At 37.3% G+C, this 23,758-nt stretch overlaps 1 protein-coding gene and 1 pseudogene across 1 annotated transcript in view; one reads left to right on the forward strand and one right to left on the reverse strand.

Annotated features, from left to right (window-relative positions):
* The window catches only part of PDE11A (phosphodiesterase 11A), a 361,415-nt gene that overhangs the window by 319,891 nt on the left and 17,766 nt on the right, over positions 1-23,758 (reverse strand). The gene's annotated exons all lie outside the window — the stretch shown is intronic.
* LOC102151140 lies at positions 12,555-15,229 on the forward strand (annotated as a pseudogene).

Raw genomic sequence — 23,758 nt, forward strand, 5'->3', positions numbered from 1 at the left:
TGGTATTTAAGAAATGAAACAGATGAACATGGAGGGGAGAAAGAGAGGCAAATCATGAAACAGACTCTTAACCACAGAGAACAAACTGAGGGTTGATGGGGGGATGTGGGCCGGGAATGGGTTAAATGGGTGATGGGGATTAAGGAGGGCACTTGTTGTGATGAGCATGGGGTGTTACATGTAAGTGATGAATCACTAAATTCTACTCCTGAAACTATATGTTAACTAACTAGAATTTAAATAAAAAGTTGAAACAAAAAAAATTTGAGAAACTATGGACAGAGTGCCATTTACTGGAATGGAAGAGATTCAAATGAAGGTGAAAGTCTACATATAAAGAAAGTCAAGGAGGTTGATAAATCAGTTTAAGCAAGGTAAGGTCCATCTTGTGACCTAATCAGTTTTCCACCCTCAGAAGGTTTTCAAAATACCAAAGCATAGGCTCCACTCCAAACTGAATCAATGACTATTAGGCATTGGCATTTTGTTAATGCTTATACGTGATTTTCATATGAAAATAACTGTTCTGAATGATAAAGGAGATTAGTCACTAGTGAGATCATAAAATTCATTGATAGGGAGAGCCTTAACATGGGGGGGAAAAAAACAAAGAAAGAATCACATATTCTAGTGGTTGCATGTCAGTTGGGGTGGATTGTGTTAGACTGGACTTGAAAATCCACTCTGGAGTAGGTATGGCCCATCTGTTCTTACTTTTGTGATAGTTTGCTTCTGTGGAGAAGAGAATCCACCAAAGTCCAGCTTTGTGTAGACCTACCACCAAGACTGTGGGGTATTGTCAAACTATCCAAAGCCACATGAGAACAATAGACACGGAGATACTTCCACATGACTGGAGGCACCAAAATGTAATTAATCTCCACCACCCTCCCAACTCTGCGCTAATCTGATAAACTTTGAGCTCAAGAAGAAAAAATAATGTTGATATATGTGGTGTTAATCTTCCAATTTAAAAGCTGTAAAGTAAGATTTATTTCATTGTTTTAGTGGTTTTTTAAAAAAACTAATTCATCTGAAGATAACCTTTTTCCAAGTCTTCATTACACTACTAATGGGATAATTCTCACAAATTAACTCAAAAACGATATAACCCATCTAATGGGAGGTCAGAAGAGCTGATAAAATTGTATACTTTCCTAATGTATATTAATCTCTAGATTAATTTTCTAATCTTAAAAAATTAAAGTTGAGCGCAAAATTGAGGTATATATTAATTGTAGGATATGAGGAAAACTAGGGAAATAATTAGATAAAGAAATATATTACTCTGATGTCATACATGGAAGGAAAGTTTAATAACAGAAGGCAGCAAAAAATAGATTTCACTTGCCAAGCAATGACCACAAATGAATGTAGAAGTAGGGGAACAATTTGGAAAACACAGCTGGAGGCTACATCTAGTGTAAGGTAAAAAAAAAAAAAAAAAATCCCCCAAAGAAAGTGAAATGTTTAAGCTGACATCCAAAGGATCACTATCTCAGGAAGAGAAAATAGTATCCAAAATGCAAAATCAATAGAAAACTGGTAAGTTTGAGGAACTAAAAGAAGCTGAGTATAGCTCTCAAGGGTAGAGTCCAAAATGGGACAAGAAAGACCAGCTGGAGACTCATGAAGGGATACCTAGTGACCATACCAGGTTTAGAATTAAATGGAGGGCACCAGAGGGTTTTAAGAAAGTGGATGGGAATAATATAACTGATTCTTCATTTTAGAAATACCACTCTGGCTTAATGTAAAGAATGGATTGAAGCAAGAGATCTAGGTGAGAAATAAACCATCTCTAGACTAAGATGGTAGTTGATGATAGTGGAAGGTGATGAGAATGGACTGAGTTGAAAGATATTTAGGAGGTAAAATCAATAGGATCTTGCTGATTAATTTGATGAAAGGTTGTTAAAGTTAGAGGAGTGAAAAATGACTCCAGGTATTGGGTACAGGTACCTGGGTGAGTAGCAGAGTGATTCATGAGTGAGAAACACAGGGAAGGACAGATTCTGAGGTGGGAATATGAGTTCCCCTGTATACATTTTGAAGTTTAGTTGACTATGAGCCATCCACATGGTAGTATTGTCCCCAAAGTAGTTTGAGAGATAAATTATATATGTGTGTATATGTATATATATATATATATTTTTTTTTTTAATTTCAGGAAAAGTACTTGGAATAGAAAGTAGAGGTGGTTTAGGTAAGGATGAGAAACTCTGATCAATAACTTTTATTCTGAGGTCTTCAGAAGTTCACCCCACTCAATAACAAAGCTTCAAAGGAGACCAACTAAGGAGGAAACAGGACCAATAAGATAAACACTGGGCCTATTTATTGCAGAAAATAGCAACTTGAATAGGAAACTAACAAATGCCTCTAGATCTATAATGAAATGTCACATGGAGAATGGTGTCCAATTTTTACTCATCTCCCTTAGGACAAAAGAACAAGAAATGATCTACAACAGGAGAGATTTCCAATAAATTAAAGTAAAGGCTTCTTTAATAAGGTTGTTAAAATCTGGAATGAGTTTCTTATGAATGTGGTAGACTCTTCTTGCTTCAAGTATTTTTATGTCATAATATTTTTCCTATCTCAAATATTTTAAGCATAACTGCTCTTACAAAAAGAAGTGCAGGGATCTTAGTGCCTTTTGTACAGATCTATTTTTTGCATGTGACACTCAGCTATGATTTTTAATATTTAAAAAGACAAAATCATAAGCCCAAAGCAATTTTTCCTATTTAGCAATGGAATTGAGCTGTGCCCCCTACAAAGAGAACAGTAATTTGGTATATTTCTGATTCAGGATCTTGGCATTTGCAGCCTATTCTGCAAGCTCCTCAGTTGAATGTGATGCCCAGAAACACAGCACACCCAGAAAATGGATCCTACCAACAAGACCTACTGAAGCTGCAGAAAGAATGAACATCTGTAGTCTGAGTTTTCAAGGTCCTTAAGAAAAGAGCTATCTATGTTCACTGCACTCAGGAATCCTAGCCAGCCCCAAACAGACACAATTTAGAGCCACAGAAGGAGCATCAAAGCAGAAGAGTCCAATTCTTCTTTTCACTTTCTCAGAGAAGCCACTCAAGTGCCCTGAGGCAGGAGCCAGAGCTAAGAATCTTATCCAGGTCTCTGACTCATGGCAAGGATGGGTCACATAAGATCTCTTTCATCCTCTCTGTATTTAAGGCTTCTCTCCCCAGCACTTTATAGTAAAATTTTCCAGTGTTCACGATTAAGCGAAGAACTGGTCTTGACCACCATTTAAACTCTAAGAGTGATTGTTTTAACCACAATTTTAACCCTACCTCGGTTCTTTATAGTCAAAATGATCAAACTTTTCAAGCCTGAGAATGTCCACATGATGATAATCCTGCTTTTGGAACATACATATGAGGAAACATGTAAATGCAAAAAGCCCCTTAATTCCATGAAATGTTTAATGAATTTGTATCTGAGTTAATGTGTAAATTATAGGAAAATGTGATATAAGATATATGTGTATATATGGTATTTCTTCCTTCTTCAGACACTATTACATATTCATAGGAATAGGACACTGATTGGCAATCCTTGCTAACATTGGAATCACTTGGGGAGCTTTAGGTAACTACTGATGTCCTAGCCCCACCCTGACCAATTAAATTATATAGGTGGGAGGAGAGACTGAACAGGAGATCTGACTTTTGGCTGTAGGTCAGGGTTAAGAACCACTGAATTAGAGGTCCCTCAATAAATCCAAGGCCTCCAGGGGTCTGAGGGGAATAGATTGTAAACACTGCTTTAGAGCTTTCAGGATAAGTATATTTGTTAGCTTCTATTTTGTTTTGTTATGTTTTCCATCCACTTTCCCAGAAGGCTTAACATACCAGGTCTGCATACCTTCTCCAGCACCCTACTATCTCACACTCCTGCAAAGAAAGGTTTGGAGACCAAGTTCAGTCCTACATTTCAGCTACATATTTTTAAAATGCCTTATGGAGCTGCAATGTAGAGCAGCTAATGGAAATATGAACCTATAAAAGGAATAATCCATTGAAACTCAAACTGATAGACTGCCAAACTGTCCAAGGCTTTTAAAAAATTGCTTTTATTGGTATATAAATTAGTTACACTCATTTAATTCTCATTAATAAAACTCCTTTACATTTATGACTTAGCATAAATATCACTTATGTTCCAGAAAATGCTTGGTAATATTTTGTGCTATTCAAAACTCTAAAAGATTTTTGTAAAGGGATTCAGAGAGACAAGATTTTTGTTTGCTATAGGGCAATGACATTCTACAAATACACATTAAGAACAATGAAAATTTTTCACTTTTTCTCAGCAAGCATTGAATTAGGAGTCCAAAGAATTAGCCATCTATTACTATGTCATTGCCTTATAGCAAACAAAAATCTTGTCTCTCTGAATCCCTTTACAAAAATCTTTTAGAGTTTTGAATAGCACAAAATATTACCAAAAATACACATATGTTTTTGAGGCTTCACTTTTTTTTTTATGAACCTCCAGTGGTATGGTGAGTGGTGAAGCAGTTTGTAAATACATACAGGTCAGCTCTCTTTGGTAAATGACACCTTCCTTCCTATCACAAAGTGGACATCTAAAATTTGGAGTGAATCAGGGAGGCAAGGCTATTAGGGAGAACCGGGAAGGTCAAGAGGTCTGCAAATATGCAGAAGGGATGGTCAGCATGGAGTTGTGGTTCAGACACCAAACAAGTAGCGCATGAAAAGCCAGGTCAAGGTTGGGAGTATGAATGTCACAGTGATACACTAGAGACTTGGTCTCATCATTTGTTAAAACTAACAAAGGAGGCGCCTGGCTGGGCCCCATCAGTTAAGCATCTGCCTTTGGCTCAGGTCATGATCCTAGGGTCCTGAATCCTGGGATGGAGCCCCATGTCAGGCTCCCTGCTTTGTAGGGAGACTGCTTCTTCCTCTCTTTCTGCCACGCCCCCTGCTTGTGCTCACTTGCACTCTTTCTCTGTCAAATAAATAAAATCTTTAAAAAAGAAAAAACTAAGACCACGCCCAAAAGAAACCCCCCTGTACTCTTCAAACTGTAGCCCATTAAGACAGCCTGAAAAGTGGCCCAAAATGTAACTCATTTGCAAGCAACCTTATCAGTCATGTCCTGACCTTTCCCACGTTTATACCAAATACTGTAATTTCTGGTCTTATAGTATTTATTTTTTAATTACATATATTACTTAGATTTTATTGTTAATATGTGGAAATTACTATTTATGTTTGATAAAAGTTTAATATTAAAAAGTAATTTTAAAGTTCACTTTAAAAAGTCCTGAAAGTTTTCAAACATTTAAATGTTTTTAAAAATATTTAAATCATTCATTCTTATGAGAATGTGACAAAAATACAGTGACTACCTGATATTAAAATATATGTCAAAGCTACAATAATGAAAACAGTGAGATACTGTTCTAAAAACAGAAAACTTGAGGAAAGAGAATAGAAAGCTAAATATATGTGCATATGTGTATACGTGTATGTGAATAAACGTTTTTTCATTAAACATTCAATAAATGTTTTTGAATAAGAGTAGTATTTTAAATCAATTAGAAAAGTATAGATTATTCAATTAGTTATATATTTGGGAAAAATAAATAAGATTCTTATTTCACATCCCACATCAAAATTAATTTCTACCTGAGCAAGAAGTTAAATAGACTCATCTGGTGAATTGCAAAAGTATGACAGACCTACTCAAACCCTGCCAAGATACATTTATTTTCATGTTAAATACAAGAAGGAAAAAAAGTTTGAATATTAATTATAATAACCAATATTATGAGATGCATATATACCACATATTATCAAGTGAATCCTAAATCTGTACTCAGAAAAGTCAATGGCTTTATAATCAGATGTTGGCCTTCTTTTCCACCAAACCATTAATGAAAACAGGCAATAAAAGTAAGCTTAATTCCACTGCTTTTATTTATTCTATTTCAGTTATAATTCTTATCAGAAGTACAAATGGTCAAAAGTTTTCAGTAGAAGAATGAATAATGACATGGCAAACAACAAACTAAATCATCATACACATTACTTGAAAATTATATTAAAACATTTATGTTATTTAAAAATTTAAATGTCAGGGCAGCCCCGGTGGCGCAGCGGTTTAGCGCCGCCTGCAGCCCAGGGCATGATCCTGGAGACCCTGGATCGAGTCCCACGTCAGGCTCTCTGCATGGAGTCTGCTTCTCCCTCTGCCTGTGTCTCTGCCTCTCTCTCTCTCTCTCTCTCTATGAATAAATAAATAAAATCTTAAAAAAATTTAAATGTCAAAGATAATATAATAAAACAATAGCAGAAATATAATTGAATATTTGTCTGATCTCATGAGAAGAATGTCTTTCAACCCATACATCCAAAAGAAGGAAGCACAAAAAAGAAAAAAAAAGACTGATAGATTTGGTAATATTAATTTTAAATTTCAGTACTTGAAAAATAATACAAACAAAAGTTAAATAAAATTGAAAAATATTTTCAAATGTAGATGGCTGACAAGGTGTTAAATCCTTCACATATAGATTTCTGACAAATCAATGAGAAAAAAAGAGTAACAGATAGGAAAAAAAATTAACAAAAGAAAAATTATTTTTTTAAAGATTTTATTTATTTATTCTTGATAGACATAGAGAGAGAGAGAGAGAGGCAGAGACACAGACAGAGGGAGAAGCAGGCTCCATGCCGGGAGCCCGACGCGGGACTCGATCCCGGGGACTCCAGGATCGCGCCCTGGGCTAAAGGCAGGTGCTAAATCTCTGAGCCACCCAGGGATCCCGAAAAGACAAGTTCTTGATGGGCAATAAGGATGTGAAATTGTCAAATCACAGCAGTTGCAGTTTTTCTATAAAATTGGCAAAGATTAAAAATTTAAGATGTTGAAATACAAGATATTTTGTTGAAAGTTTTTATGAAAATCTACTTTTATCATTGCTGGTGAGAATACAAAGTAGTACAATATATATGGAAGACAATTTGGCAATAAGTAACAAAAATCTTTAAAATTTTTATACTTTTTTTAAAAAGATGTATTTATTTATTCATGAGAGACACAGAGAGAGAGGCAGAGACATAGGCAGGGGGAGAAGCAGGTTCCCTGCAGGTAGCCCAATGAAGGACTTGATCCTAGAATCCCAGGATCATGATCTGAGCCAAAGGCAGATGCTTGACCACTGAGCCACCCAGGCATCCCAAAATTTTTATACTTTACAATACAGTAATTTCATTTCTACGAATTTATGATAAGGACAAATTGAGAAATATCTAAATATTCAGTAAGAAATTGATTATATTAAAGAGTATCTACACTACCACTAAAAAAATGTTACAGGTTGTTATTATACATGTTTGAAGTGTTTATTATGTTTTATGTTTTATTATGACATGAGAAAAATGACATGGAGAAAAGAAGTTTATAAAGGCAGTATTAATTAGCATTGTTACCTTGGGGTATTGGAGTTACCATCAGGGACAGCACTATAACTTCAAAAATGCCTTCCAAAAAGAGAGAAGTCGTTATACTATCTGATTGCTAGTAAAATAGTTAGGCAAGATATACCAAATAACAGCTATCAAGATGGAGGGGGGCCAAGTCTCGTTAATAATATAAATATGTAAAAAATAGTATAGCACTCTATATTTTTTTTAAGAGAGGAAGGGGGAGGAGCAACAAAAGAGAGAGGGGGAGAGTGAGAATCTTAAGTGGGCTCAATCTCACAACCCTGAGATCAGGACCTGAACTGAAATCAAGAGTTGTAGGCTTAACCAAGTTGAGCCACCCAAAGGCCCCAGCACCCTACACCTTTAGCAGGATATAGCATTGGTCTGAATGGCTCTATTATTTTTTAAGCCATTATTGTCCTGGCTATGAAATTCTTTACCATAAAAATTCAGTTCAATTGAATTGCTACACAGGATGTCAAAATAATCTGATATTTTCTGAAAATCATGGAGAACTAAGAACAAAAGGATTGCCAAAACACTATAGTTGGGCAATGTTCTGATATAGATGATCTTTCAACACTTTTAGAATCTAACCCTCTTCACATTTAATTGCTAAATGTCACATCTTATGTGGCACAGTGTATATAATGCTAGAAAACATCTTGATTTTCCAAAAGGAGAAATACCAGAAACCAAAAATTAGCAGCCTAATATTGGTTCACAAAACAAAATTCTCAACAAACCAGTAGATGTTAAGTTTGAAAAAAAATGCTTAAGAACAAATCTTCCAGCCACAAAAGTGTGTTCAACCACTGGAAGCCCAGATTAGAAAAGACCAGGCATCATCCACTGGGAAGAAGACTTGGAAACAGCACATCACTACTTCCCCACTGACCTTCCAGGTGGATCCCTAGGGCTGGTTGTTTCCATATACATTCCATTTCTTCTATAAGCCACTGTGCTCTTGAAATCCTCTGTTCCTGTCCAGACCAGGCTCTCCATTTCACTGGTGCTCATCCTAGCTTGGTTGCAAATAAACAGCAGGGCTGAGAGTACTTGGACACCCTCCAGACGTTATATGGCCATGTGCTCCACGAAACAGTGGGGTATGAATCACCAGCCCTCCAAGTATAAGGTGAAGAGCCATGTATCAAACTGAAGGTGTTGCTATGTGGCCAGGTCTCTCTGAGGTTTGTTTCCATCAGCACAAATCATTCATAAATAATCTGGGTAGACACAGGAGTGGACTCAGCACTCAGGGTGTCTTTTCCTGGATAAAACACCAAGATGCTTTCTAAGAAATGCTTATAAATAGGAGCTTTCTAGAAAAATACACTGGAGAATTGAGTCAGACTGATTCTTGGCAGGCTTGTCTAAGTTATTCCATCTTGGATAGGGTGAGTTAACCCCTCCTGAAACTGCTGTCCTGCCTGCTGCCTTGTTCCAGACCTTTCGTTGGCCAAATGGCAGAACACTGTAATAGCCAAACTAGATCAAGCCCTTGGCAGAGCCAACCATGTATACCATTCATCATATTTTTCAGGCCTGGGTTCAGCCCAGTTAGAAAGATTGGACATATCACCTATCACTCACTCTCATAGAGGCAACAGGGTCAAGGACCATTCACTTCTGAGATGTTTTAATAAAATGAGTAAACAGCTTAACCAATTACAATTCTTCCCTGGTTTAAGATATGCATAGGATGGAACAACAAAAGCAGAACCCATGAAAATCCTAGCCGGCCCAAATCTACAAGACTCCCACAGGCCCTGGGGACAAAGCAATAATAGACTTCTAATATCAATGGAAAGTTCAACTTTAAAACTTCATAGTGTCCCAGTCCTTCTGTTTACTTCAAAAGAAAGAACATCTTATGCGCATGTTTCTCCCACCATAACTAACCCATCAACATGATTATATACGAGTAATCTGACACATCCGGTTACACACTGCACCCAACCACAGGACACTTCATATTATTGGTCACACTGACATCAAACATTTAGGAAACCTTACTACAAGCTAGGTCATCAAGCTAGCCAATTTGAAATCATCAAGTCAAACAACTGGTATCATGCAGAACATATCAGTTAACGACAATGCACTTTAGTTAGAAAAAATAAAATAGAGAAATAGATATTTGAAAATTTATTTATTTTTTTTTGAAAATTTAACATACATTGCTGAACAACTTATCAATCAGAAAAACCAAATGGGATTATAAACTTTTTAGAAAATATTTAGAAAAATACCAGGGTGATGTCATAAATACTATGTACTAAAACTGTAGGGACAGAGTTATAAAGATTGTTAAAGTTTTAGTCTCAAATGCTTACATTAGAAAAGAAAGAAAAGTTTAACTTAATAAAGTGAATAACCAACCACAAGGAATTAGAAAAAAAAGAACAGTAAACTAAACTCAGAAAGATGGGAGAAAATAATAAAAATAAGAGCAGAAGTTAATGAAAAAGAAAATAATATAATGAAGAGGGTCAATAAAGATAAAAAAAAGTAATAAAATATACAAATCTAGAGAAAATAATCAAAGGGAAAAAGATAAAGGCATTAAAAATAATAAATAAAAAGGAGGTAAACCTATAGTTACTACAGAGATTAAACAGATAAAATATTTTGAACAACTTTGTGCCTATGAATTTGAGAACTTAGATAAAAATATACATATAATTAACAAAAACCAATTCTTAAAAAAAAGAGAACATAAAGAGCCATATAAGCTTTTAAGAAATTGAATCAGTTTAAAATAATCCCTTTAAGTGTGCACATGGGCATAGGCATACACACACACACATACACACACACACAAATACACACAAATAGGATTCAGATGGATTTCTAGGAAATTCTACCATTCAAGCATTGGGAAATTCTAATCTCACACAAATTATTCCATACAATGGAAAAAGAGTCCTTTGTAATATAACAGTTTTCAAAACCAGACAAGGATATTATAAGAAAAGAAAAATGTAGGCCAATCTCCCTTATGAGTGAATAGATGCAATCTGAAAATAAACATTTTTATAAATACAAATCAGACAATGTATAAATAGGATAAGTTACTAAGACCAAGTTGGTGCTTATGAGGGATTCTAGATTGGTTTATCATGAGAAGATGAATTAAAATATTTCAGCACATCAACAATTTAAGGTGAAAAAAATCATATCTTAATAGATGTCAAAAAATTGGATAACACACATCCATTTGTGATTTAAAAGAAGAGACAAAACCTCCCTAACAAACTGGGAATGGAAGGCACTTTCTTAACCCAGAAAAGGGCATTTCAAAAGTCCCTAACAAAGAGACTTTCAAATCCTCTATAAGCTCAGGTCCAAGATAAGGATGTCTGTTTTCATCAACCTTATTCTATATTGTACTGGAGATCCTTGCACAGGAAAGCAACAAAAAGAAATAAAAGGTAAAGGATTGAAAAGAAACAAAAACTTCCATTATTTGTATATGATATGATTGCTTACACAGAAAATCTCAAAGAAAAACAGAGCTTAACACATTGAGATTACTAAATAAATGTTTGCTGAGGAAATAAGTAATAAAATAGTTGTGTGCATTAAGTGAAACGTGTCAACTATTTGGCACATAGTAGAAGTTTAATAAAAACTAATTTCTTTTCCCTTAAAATTTACATTTTTTATCTATGTCATGTGGGCAAAAAAAATTTAAGTAAAAATTTAAATTAATACGAGATGTTAGATTCAAAATCAATACACAAAAGTAAATTACATTTCTAGATACCCACAGCAATTAGCTAAAAAGTAAATTTTTAAAATATACAATTTAAAATAGCAATAAACATTTTTAAATATCTATGATAAAGTAAAGAATGTTAAGCTTTCTATAGAGAAAACGAAAAAACTTCATTAAAAGACAATTAAGAAGAGTGAATAGGAAGATCTATCATATTATCAGGTAGGATGATTAAACATCATAAAGTATATCATAGTTCTCTCCAAACTGATCTTTAACTTCAGCACAATTCTAACAGAAATTCAACAAGCTGATTACAGAATTACAGGAAAGAAAGGAAGACCAACAAAAGCCAAGATGCTTCTTAGAACAAGATGTGAGGTGGGGTTGGGAGATTCTCCCTACAAGATATCAAAACTTACTATAACCTGTGGAGATCAAGGCAGTGTGATATTGGTGCAGTTATAGACTAATAGACCAAAAGAAGAATAGAGCACCTAATAATAATAATACGGAAAATGAATTTATGACAAAGCAGACATTAAGGATCATGAGAAAAGTTGGTCTAATCAATAAATGACACAAGGTCGATTGTTTATCCAAACAACCAAAAAAAAAAAAAAATGAAGCTGTATCCCTATCCTACACTCTAACATAAAAATACTTGATATAAAACACCAAGTTATAAAAATTGCCAGAGACGATATCAAATCATTTTCTCTATAGCCTTTTGTTTCTTAAATAAGAAACAAATAATGGAAAATTTAATGAGAAGATGGATAAATTACATTAAAATTCAGACTATAAACTCACCATTAAGCATGGTGAGCAAGCAGGGCTCCTGGGTGGCTCAGTCAGTTAGGCGTCAGACTCCAGGTTTTGGCTCGGGTCATGATCTCAGGGTCATGAGGTGGAGCCTCATGCATCTGGGCTCCAGGCTCAGCATGGAGTCTGCTTGAGATTCTTTCCCTTTTCTTCCCCCTTTGCCCCTCCCCCATTCATGTTCTTTCTCTAAAATAAATAAATAAATAAATATTTAAAAAAATAATGAAAAGCAAGCAATAGAGAAGGGAAAGATACTTGCAATACATACAACCATTAAGGAGGTTGTGATTCAGAGGGTTCACTGTGAACCATGTGCGTGCCCTACTGCCCACTGTAATTGGCTTCTTCTTTTCCTGGCTAGGAGGCAAATGAGGGCCCTGGCTGGCTGTGTGGGACAGTGGGCTCCATTGGCAGTGCCCAAGTTTGTGGCAATGGTGGTATCGGCTCAATATATATTCGCCTTGAAAGGAGGATACAGAAGATCAAGATCATTAAGATGAATATTGGATAGCAAAGAAATGACTAATTAAGAGTCTGCTGTCTTTGTGAAAATGAAACCAAAACTCCAGAAACAGTCAGTTCCATCAAGAACCCTACAAGGGTAGAAAAAATTATCTGTGACCTTGTCTTGTCAAAGGAGGAGCTGTCATACTTCTCATAGTAACATACTTGAATATGACACTAAGTGAATACAAAGGAGAAAAAATGCCCAACATTTTATAATATCATTGACAACTGCAAAGTGTTTGTAGATAAATGTCAAAAAAAGATATTCAACTAAAGGAAAAATATTGTGTTATTAAAGTTGATCTTGTTCTTACCAGAGAATAGAAGTACCCTTATACGGTAGAAGAGTATACTAACTCACATAATCTGCCAGTAAAACAAGCTTTTTTTTTTAAAGGTTTTATTTATTTATTTGAGAGAGGGAGAGAGAGAGAGTGAGAGAGAACACAAGCAGGGGGGAGGAGAAGAGGGAAACAGAAAAGCAGGCTCCCCATTGAGCGGGGAACCCCACATGGGACTCCATCCCAGGACCCTGGGATCATCACCTGAGCTAAAGGCAGACACTTAACTGACTGAGCCACCCATGAACAAGCTTTATCAAAAGCTAAACCTAAAGAAATTATGGAAGAATCAGATGTCATGTTCAAGAATGGAAATACGAATTTCTTTGATAAGTTCCAACAACACAATAACCCAGTGTTCATATTTTTGCCTGAAATAGGTAATGTACTATAAGAGGTTATCTATTGGGACGCCTGCATGGCTCAGTGGTTAAGCATCTGCCTTTGGCTCAGGGTGTGATCCCGGGGTCCCAGAATCGAGTCCCACTTCGGGCTTCCCACAGGGAACCTGCTTCTCCTTCTGCCTGTGTCTCTGCCTCTCTGTGTCTCTCATGAATAAACAAATAAAATCTAAAAAAAGAGAGAGAGAGAGAGAGAGAGATCATTTATCAAGCTAGTATTACCATCCAAATATCAAAGAAGTGTCCAACTTCATGATTTTGATGAAAATAGGGCTTTCAAAGAACAAAAAGGGGAATTAATACACATATTTCACAAAAACAGAATATTTCAATCCGCTAAAAGACAATAGCAACTTAATGCTTTTGAGAGACTCCCAAGTAGACTTAAGAGTGGCAGATGGGGTAGCTAATGTTGAATATATTCAGACAACTGGGTATCTAAATGACAGAATGGATGAACTTTTAGAAAAGTACCCAAGCTCTTTCAATATTGCTTTTATACAATTTAGTACTTACTGGAGATAGCCAATATTAGTTTCCTATTGCTACTGTAACAAATTACCACAAATTCAGCAACTTAAAACAACACAAATTTATTCTCTTATAGCTCAGGAGGCCAGAAGTCCTAAAATCAAGGTCAGCCCGGCTGCATTCCTTCTAGTGGCTCTAGGGGAGAATTAATTACCTTGACTTTTCTAGCACTGGAGGCTCTCTGCACCCCTTGGTTTATGGCCTAATCCCCCATCTTCAAATGCACTTCCAAGCAGCACAGCACCTTCTAATGTCTAACTCTGACCCCCCCCCACCGCCTCCTTCTCTTAGGACTGTGTATTGGGCCTAGCCTGATAATCCAGAATAATCTCCCCATATCAAGATCCTTAGGTTAACCACATCTTGAAAGTCCCTCTTGTCCCATAAGGTAACACAGTCACAGGTTCAGAGGATTAGGATGTGGACATCTCTGGGAAGCCACTATTCAGCATATCACACAAGTAAACCAGGAGACGTGTACAAATGTTTATAGCAGGAAAAACAACAACCTAGAAGGAACTCAAAAGTCTATTAATGGTAGAACAGGTATAAAGTGTGGTGTTTTTATTCAAAGGCATATCATACAGCACTGGATATTATTACTATGCATTTCAATATTAATCAGTCTTGAAAACATAACGCTGGGTAGAAAAAGCAAGAAACAGAAGAATATACATAGATAAACATTATGTTTTCAAGACTAATACAAAGTTCAAAAGTAGATAAAACAAAATTACATGTTTAAAGGAACACATACATAAGTGGCAAAGCACAAAAACAAAAGTAAGGGGATAATCGTACAGTACTCAGAACAGTGATAATAGGGGTGAGGTTCAGGAAGGAGGACAGCATAATTGTGAAGGGGCAGCAGAAGACTTCTGTGCTAATGCCTATGTTTTTTGTTTTAACATGGTAGAAACAGAAGAACATCCAGTTTATAATTATTCTTTATAAATATGTCTTTATGACATATTTATTTTCCTTTCCCCTCTGGATATATGATACATGTCACAGTTTCGAAGAAAGGCAATGGAAATACAATGAAAAGCTCTTATCATTGCCAGTATGTTCAAGCACACATTCTGTGACTTTAACTTGCAGAGTTCCAGGGGGTGCGCTCTGGAAACCTACAGGGGCAGTTAACAACCCAGTTCTCAATAAGGTCATGCGGACACTGTGGCTAAACCACTAAATTAAAACTTTGCTCCGATTATTCATACTAAAACTGAATGTTCATTCAGAGAACCACAGACACACTGTAGTTTGTTCACTGTTCTCATTCTTGTGCTGTGTGTTGACATCACCATGTATTATAGATGATCTGCTAAAAATGATAACCTTCCCTCTCTACAGTCACTTCCACAGTGCTTTGTCCCTGTTAACTTTTATGACGTTGATGCTGCTGACAAGTAATGTTAATAATCTAATCAACAAATATAGATATTTATGAGCAGTCAGACATATTTTTTTAACTGCGTCCTTTCTCCAAATGACCTAGAGCTGGATAAAAGCTACAGTGAGCTGTTTTCACAGGCAAAAATAATTTTTTTTTTCAAAAGTGGCAGAACCCAATATTTACGTTAAGTCCACATGGCAACAGCTCTCCAATTTTCCCATTATACTTGTATGACAAATGTCATTGTCAAAGTACCAAAGAACTTAATTCCCTTTTTGAAGGACTGCCTGCCTGTCCAGTTTTACACTTTCTCCATATCCTTTCTATAAAAAAAGACAAGATTTCAAGCATTATCCCCCCCTTTTTCTTTTTAAAGATTTTATTTATTTATTCATGAGAGACAAAGAAAGAGAGAGAGAGAGAGGCAGAGACACAGGCAGAGGGAAAAGCAGGTTCCCTGCAGGGAGCCCAACATGGGACTCGATCCCGGGTCTCCAGGATTATGCCCTGGGCAGAAGGCAGGCATAATCGCTAAACCACCCACGCGTCCCTCATGCATTATCCCCTTAAATGTTACAATATATTTAGCTGAATTGCCTGTGAATTAAAGGGCTTCCTTGAGCCTAAATTTGTCATAAGATCCATATTTCATCTGCTAGAAACTTTACATGATCACAGAACTTTCCCACATTTAGAAGTTTTTCCTGGGGTGCCTGGCTGGCTTAGTCAGCAGTGTATGGGACTCCTAATCTCAGGGTCTGAGTTCAAGCCTCATGTTGGGTGTAGAGATTATTTTAAAAATTAGTTAATTTTTTTAAAGTATATGTAATTCTATTTTTAAAAAGTTTTTCCTTGCTTTTCAAAAATTTTTAAAGAAACTGCATATGGGCTACCTGGGTAGCCCACTTGGTTAAGCCTTTGGCTCAAGTGGTGATCCCAGGATCCTGGGATGGAGTCCCTCCCACATCAGGCTCCCCATGGGGAGCCCACTTCTCCTTCTGCCTGTGTCTCCTCCCCCTTGTTCATGCTCTGTCTCCCTCTCTCGCAAATAAATAAATAAAATCTATAAAAAAAAAAAGAAACTCTATAAATGTTACTATTCCTTTTTCCTGTTTCTGTAGAGGTCTAAGTGATGAGCATGCTGTCTTGTGTAGCAAAGGGGACAACTAGTATATGGGGGTCGTTTTCTCATATGAAAATAAGAAAAGGGTATTGTACAGCTCAGTTGACTTCACACACCAAATAAATTGTGTCTATGCAATAATTCTAAAAATACATATAATTAAATCCATACTAGTTATATGTTTTATATATTTTGTACTATAAAACATCTAACAAACTTTCACTATATACAATTTTAAAGGGTAGGTGGCCAATCAAAATTAATAAACTTGAATGAGTATTGGAAGATACTAAAATGTAGGAAGTCAGTTTTATATTATCTGCCTTCCATTCTTTCTGAAATGGACCTCGGTATGTGATTATTTTAAGTAACATTCAGAATGGTAAAATTGATTTTAAGATCCTGAAAGTATATAAGATTCCCTGCCATGAACTCTCTAAAATTATTGTATCACAGAGAAGTTTTTAAAAAACAACAGTTGGGGAAAGAGGGCTGTAACCAAAACATGACTTCTTGTTACAAAACTGCTTTGTATCTACCTTGCACTAAATCATTGTAGTAGGCAACAAGAGACAGAAAATCAAATAATTAACCAACATCGAACCGCAGAGGTAGCAAGCATAATACTCATCTCCAAAACATCAGTGACAGAAGTCTCTAATGCCTCTGATGGCTCTGCTTTTGTCAACTGGAAAGAACACCTTGGGAATTGCACAGTAGGTATTTTACATGTATGAAAACAAGGGAATGAGCAATTAATCAATTCACCCAAGGCCATGGGCAATAAGCGACTCAGCCTGGGTATTAACACAGGACTGCTTGATTTTTCAAAACCGTACAACACACCGAATACTCAGATTTTATATATCACGTTGTCTGAACCTTAATTACAGAAATTTGAACCAACTTTGGTCCAGATCCACAAAGACTTATGGTTGGAATAAAAATTTTCCCTGTTGTATTTCACCTTGCGCTTCTAAATTTGATCTTGATAGAGGTTTTAAGGCCTTTAGTAATTCAACAGGATTGACTCCAATTGTGAGACTTAGAGTGACATGCAGTGCAACAAAAACCTGCGTAATTTCCTTGACCTGCCATCTCAGATCATCCACCCACAGGGCATTTTTTTTCTTAAGATTTTATTTATTTATTCATGAGAGACACACACACACGCAGAGAGAGAGAGAGAGAGAGAGAGAGAGAGGCAGAGACACAGGCAGAGGGAGAAGCAGGCTCCATACAGGGAAACCCGACGTGAGACTTGGTCCCGGATCTCCAGGATCATGCCCTGGGCCGAAGGTGGCACTAAACTGCTGAGCTGGCTGCCCACCACAGGGCATTCTTAACATCTGACACCATCTTCTCAGACTGGCCTCTTCCATGAAACAGAATCATGATGGTTTGTAAATTTCCTAGCCATAAACTCCTTAAACTCAACTGAGATAAAAACAGATGAGAAATAATCCTGATAATCATATTTTTGCAAATAACTGACTTAGAGGTGTACTTGCTGCAGCAGTGATCTGAGATATAATAATCTCCTTAAAGTCATCACAAGAAGGAATTACCAGAACTAAAATACTCTTCTGTGGTCCTGCAAAATTCAATACATCTTGGTCAAGGTTTCTTAATAAATGTCCAAGGAAAAGTAAGTACTTTTAACAGGTCATGACGGTGAGCCTAAATTCTATTCCTGCCTCCTCTAACAGGCAATTGAGGGCTGAGGACACTGGATCTGGATCAATGTGTGGTACATTGGATGTCTTGGCTAGATGTAAGGATGTGCTATTCATGAGGTCAAAAGGTGGAAGACAATGGCAAATGTAGGTAGCATTTGAACAGAAGGCCAAATCAGAAAACAGAGAAGAGCATATATATAAAAAAAAAAAAAGTCAATCAGAGGAGCAAGCAAGAGAGAAACAATCAAGATATATGGCTTCTAAGAAAAAGACTGGGAAGATCAGAGCATCTGGGGGGAGGCAAGGCCTGAAACAATTTCCCAAGATGAGGGGATACTGGCCCCCTTGGGTGTGGATAGTCAGGGATTCATTTAAGATGCTGAAGGGGAAGATATTATGTTTTTCTTTCCTTTCCTCTTATAGTATAAAAATGAATTATAAGCCTTCAAGCATAGATTCTAACCAATATTGTCCATAAAGACCATTTCTGGTTATGGTTTGGGCAATGTGGCCTTATACTATGACAATCATCCCTGGCTGATATTAGGTATTCAGTACACGTTTGCGAAGTGGAATTTAATAAATGACTTTTTGATGAGAACCAATGCTATTTTCCTCACGGACAGTATCTGTCATGGGCAGATGATTCACACTGATGCCTTATAAATAGCATGAATTCCTTAGGAAATTTCTCCACTGGGCCCTCCTTTTATACTAAATTCAAGATACTAGCCAAACCTGCAGTGCTAAGTATTGTGTGTGTGTGTGTGTGTGTGTGTGTGTGCATATAAAGACAGGTCAGGAGTCTACTGACATTAAAATTTGCCTTGAAGAGAAAGCAACTACACAATCCAGCTTTGCAGCAACAGAGTCCATGACTTTGGCTTTCACTTGGTTTTCTAAGCCAGTAGGTAGACAAGCATCAAGTAGACAATGTATACCAATTACTCCAGCATTGGATGTGTAAGTTAGCCTTTAAATGAAGTTTGCAATCTGTTTAAATTATAAAGGAATTGACATAATTATGAAACTGATTCTCCAGATAATAAAAATGATAGCTATCATTTACCAAGAGCCTACCATGGGCCTGGTATCTGTGCCAGGCGTTTTATATAATCACAACAGCCATGCAAAGTGAGTATTATTGACCCTGTTATGCACACAAGGAACCTGAGGCTAAAAGAAGGTAAGTAAACTTACCTAATGTAATTTACCAATAACTGAGCAAGAGTGCTGACTCAGAGATGCCTGAGTTTAAAACATGGGCTCCTGGGATCCCTGGGTGGCGCAGCGGTTTGGCGCCCGCCTTTGGCCCAGGGCGCAATCCTGGAGACCCGGGATCGAATCCCACGTCGGGCTCCCGGTGCATGGAGCCTGCTTCTCCTTCTGCCTGTGTCTCTGCCTCTCTCACTCTCTCTCTCTCTCTCTCTGTGACTATCATAAATAAATAAAAATTTAAAAAATAAAAAAATAAAAAAAATAAATAAAACATGGGCTCCTTTCATCAAGCTACGCTACTTTTAACAGTTAGCTGTTCGCAGTCAGGGCCACGGCCCATATTGTTGTGAAATGCAGCTCCACGACCAGAAAGAGATCTGTCAGTGGTAATAAACAGTAGTTTATGTTCAACTTAACATACCAGAACAAAGTTAACACTGCCATTCACCAAATTCAACAGGGTAGCCACTTTTTCCCCAGTCTGTTGATTAAATATATTAGCAAAGGTTGACCTCTGCAGAAGGAAAGCACAGAAGAAATCAAGTATGCTTTCCGAAAGCTTAAAACCTCATGCTTCATGAGGACGAGGCACATGGCGAATTGTAAATACCTTTTCTCAGGTACAACCCATGTCATAAAAATGATGAAATGACCCAAGAAAGTGAAGCTTGAATCCTGATTTTACTTTAATTTCCAAAAGCTGAAAGTTGGTATATAAGTATAATGTATGATTTCCCAATATATCCCCTTGAGTTAAACCTCTCATGATCATGGTCATAAAGGAAGTTCATGGAAGTGCAAAAAATGCTGAATGTGATGCCAAGTCCTGAATTCCCTGTCCCAGTCCTGCTACTATTTACTTCCAAAATTCTAGGCCATTTAACTTCTCTAAGCCTCAATTTCTTCACCTTCTAAATGGGAATGATTCCTACCTTTCATAGAAGTGAGGATGAACTGATACAGTATAAAGTATTATATAAATCATAAAATGCTACATAAACATGTCACCACATCCAGAATACAGAACAGGATTCAGACTAGGAGCATTAGGAGCTCTCCATTTGCCAAATCCTGTCCTCACAAGACTTGTTTATTTCCTGTATTGTGTTCTGGGATATTTCCCCAGATGTTATTTCTGGGATATTATCCCTCACCCCACTTATTATATTTGATTGCTTCAGTGGGTGTCTGTCCCGAGAAATCAAACCAGTCCATGAGTAAAGCAACAAAGGACTTCCCTCTAGCCAAACAGCAAAGAGCTGTTGGGCCAATAAGTCACTGTCATGGCTATAACTTCGATGCCCTACATACAGTTCACCTATAGCATCCAAAAAGTTTCACAGTACAGAGAAATGTACAATTTATTCCAGGTTAATTTCCTTGCTTATATATTCTGGAACTCCAGGTCTTTACTCAGAGACATGTACATCTCCTACTTTAAAATGGATATACACAACTATAAGATCTACAAAGAACAACTCTATCTCTGCCTTGCAGATTATCAATATGTCCAAAGAGTGTGGGAAATTTGTTGACAATTTCCTCTAGTTAATTTCTAATGATGCAAATAGATTTCCTTAACGGATTTTGGTATTGACAACTTGTGATGAAAAATGAAAGGCTTTTCTTTTTCTTTTTTTTTTAAAGATTTTATCCATTTATTCATGAAAGACACGGGGCGGGGGGGAGAGACACAGGCAGAGGGAGAAGCAGGCTCCATGCCAGAAGCCCAACGCGGGACTCAATCCCGGGTCCTCAGGATCACAACCTAGGCTGAAGGCAGGTGCTAAACCGCTGAGCCACCCAGGGATCCCGGCTTTTCTTTTTAAAGGAACTATCTGTGTTGCATGCTCACAACTCAGCTTCCAGAAACATCAACTGTGTAGTCCATGTCAAAGTTGTCTCTCAACTTCAGTAAAGAGTGTTGTGAAAAGATGCTGAATAGCTCGTTATTTATTGTACATACAGCACAACAGAGGCAGCAGGTCATGTGCTTAAGAATACAAATTGTGAGGGATGCCTGGGTGGCTCAGTGGTTGAGCATCTGCTTTTGGCTCAGGTTGTGATCCCAGGAGTCCTGGGATTGAGTCCCGCATCAGGCTCCCCACAGGGACCTCTGCCTAGGTCTCTGCTTCTCTCTGTGTGTCTTTCATAAATAAATAAATAAAATCTTTTAAAAAAGAAAACAAATTGTGGCTCCAAATAATCAGGGCTCAAACCCTATGTTTTTTTTTTTTCCTATGACCTAATAGTTGGCTATATCCTTTAATGCAGTTGATGGGAAGACCCAAAAGCAAACCTGAACCCAAATTCTTTCTTTCTTAAAGATATCATCCACTGGCGATACCAAGGAATAACTTATTCCCAACTTTCCCAAAGATAAATAAAGACAATGTGGGGGTAGTAGAAGGGAAGGTGCGTGGGGGGGATGGGGTGACTGGGTGATGGGCACTGAGGGGGGCACTTGATGGGATGAGCACTGGGTGTTATATATGTTGACAAATCAAACTCCAATAAAAAAAAATATACACACACACAAAAAAAGACAATGTGTTGCTACTCAAATAGAGCTTTAGTACAATTCCCCTAGTTTACACCACCAGCCGAATGGCAGCCACTCCTACAACATTCTGGAGCAGCCACTAATAACTATTGAGTGACTCAGACACATAGCCATTCAACACTACACATACCATGCTACGAAGATACTAATCATACAACTCTTGGGCAGAGGTGTTTTATAGGGCTTTTCCTCTTCCTTTCCATAATTAACATGAAAATTTAGAACTGGAAATCTTAGAAATCATTTTCCTAGCCTTCTCATGTTATATATGAAGATTCTAAAGTCACAGAGAGTAGGCTTTCTGCCCAAATTCCCACAGGTGATAAGTGCAGAGCAGCCCAGATCTGTGTCCCTCTCCTGCTCACAGGCCTTCTATGGTTCATTGTCTTCAAAGTGGCCCTATTTTCCTATTGGTCCCATCCTCCTAGCCACTGCTAATGAGGACGGACTCCTTGTAACCTCATAAACATTCTATGTGGAAAATGAATATGAGCAGAATTAGATACATTAAAGGAAGATTCAACAATCTAGGTGAAATACAATGGTGACTTGGACTGGGGTTGTGGCAGCAAAGATGGAGAAAAGTGGACAGACCTGAGATTTCCTTTAAAGAGTAAATCAGAAGAACTTTCTGATGGATTTAATTTGGTGGGTGAATAAAAGGAAGGAATCAGAAACAATGTCCAGGTTTCTGGATTGGGTAAGATAAGGCAGGGAAAGGAGCATGTTTGGGGGATGGGACAGTAAAAGAAAGTGTTCTCTCAAGGTTTCAGATAAAATAATCTATTTGAGAGGTGGCATGGCTTATGTAAGAGGAGGAATGGGGGATCTCTGGGTGGCTCAGCAGTTTGGCACCTGCCTTTGGCTCAGGGCGCGATCCTGGGGTCCCGGGATCGAGTCCCGCGTCAGGCTCCTGGCATGGAGCCTGCTTCTCCCTCTGCCTGTGTCTCTGCCTCTCTCTCTCTCTCTGTGTCTATCATGAATAAATAAATAAATAAATCTTAAAAAAAAAAAAAAGAGGAGGAATGCATCTTCCCCTTTTCTGGATTCCATAAGAATAGATTTCCCTTAACTTTCCAGCCTTTAGGCCCACCCCTTACTCTTTCCTATGAAGGCAGGATAAGTTACCTGATTAGTATGCTAGGGAGACTAACTGGGTATGCACAGCCCAGCCCAGCCCAGCACCCCTTAATTTTCTAGAGTCAGGTTACCCACAGAAATCATTCCCCTATTCTTGTTCCTCAATGCCGTAAGTTTCAAAGGGATAGGCCCTTATGTGGAGAAGAGTGTAGGCATCTAGAATTGTCTGTATCTGAGAGAATAGGTCTATTTAATTCTGAAGGTATTTTAAGCCTTTAAATATAAGCCCATACACCAGTATCTGCTCAACAAGTTATAAATGTGATATTTTGATGTTCCATTTCCTCTTCTGTCTTATCTTTCATCTCAGCCAGTTCAGGGCAGTAAAGAGAGATGTTATTGATAAGCAGGGTCTTCTCAGAGCCCAAGAATGAGAGAAACAGTGACAGAAGAACACAATCATCCTAACTCTAACACTTACATCCCTGTGGCCTCAGGAAAATGCCTCCAGGCTTGCTTTGGCAAGTCTCTGGCCTATTCTTTAGCTTTGTACATTTACAGAGAATTTGAGACTTACAAATGCATTCAAAATAAATGTACTCCTTTATCAAGGAAGGGAAAAATACCTTTTATAAAGCTGGAGTGATTAAAAAAATACTTTCACATACAAGTCAGGCATTCCCTTCTGCTAGAAATAATAAAGCAAGATGCAGGTGTTAAGGTTTTCAGTCAAGAGAAAACATTAGCTCTAGACACAGGGCCATGTGGCTTATAAAATTTGGTTAACTTCCTCTTTGATGGACTGTCATGGAAGGGCAGCAGCAAGTCTGGTGGCTGAATTTTACAAATGACTAGGCAAGTTTTAGAGCATTAATACAATAGG

The sequence above is a fragment of the Canis lupus genome, chromosome 36 (assembly GCF_011100685.1).
Source record: "Canis lupus familiaris isolate Mischka breed German Shepherd chromosome 36, alternate assembly UU_Cfam_GSD_1.0, whole genome shotgun sequence".
Taxonomy (NCBI): Eukaryota; Metazoa; Chordata; class Mammalia; order Carnivora; family Canidae; genus Canis; species Canis lupus.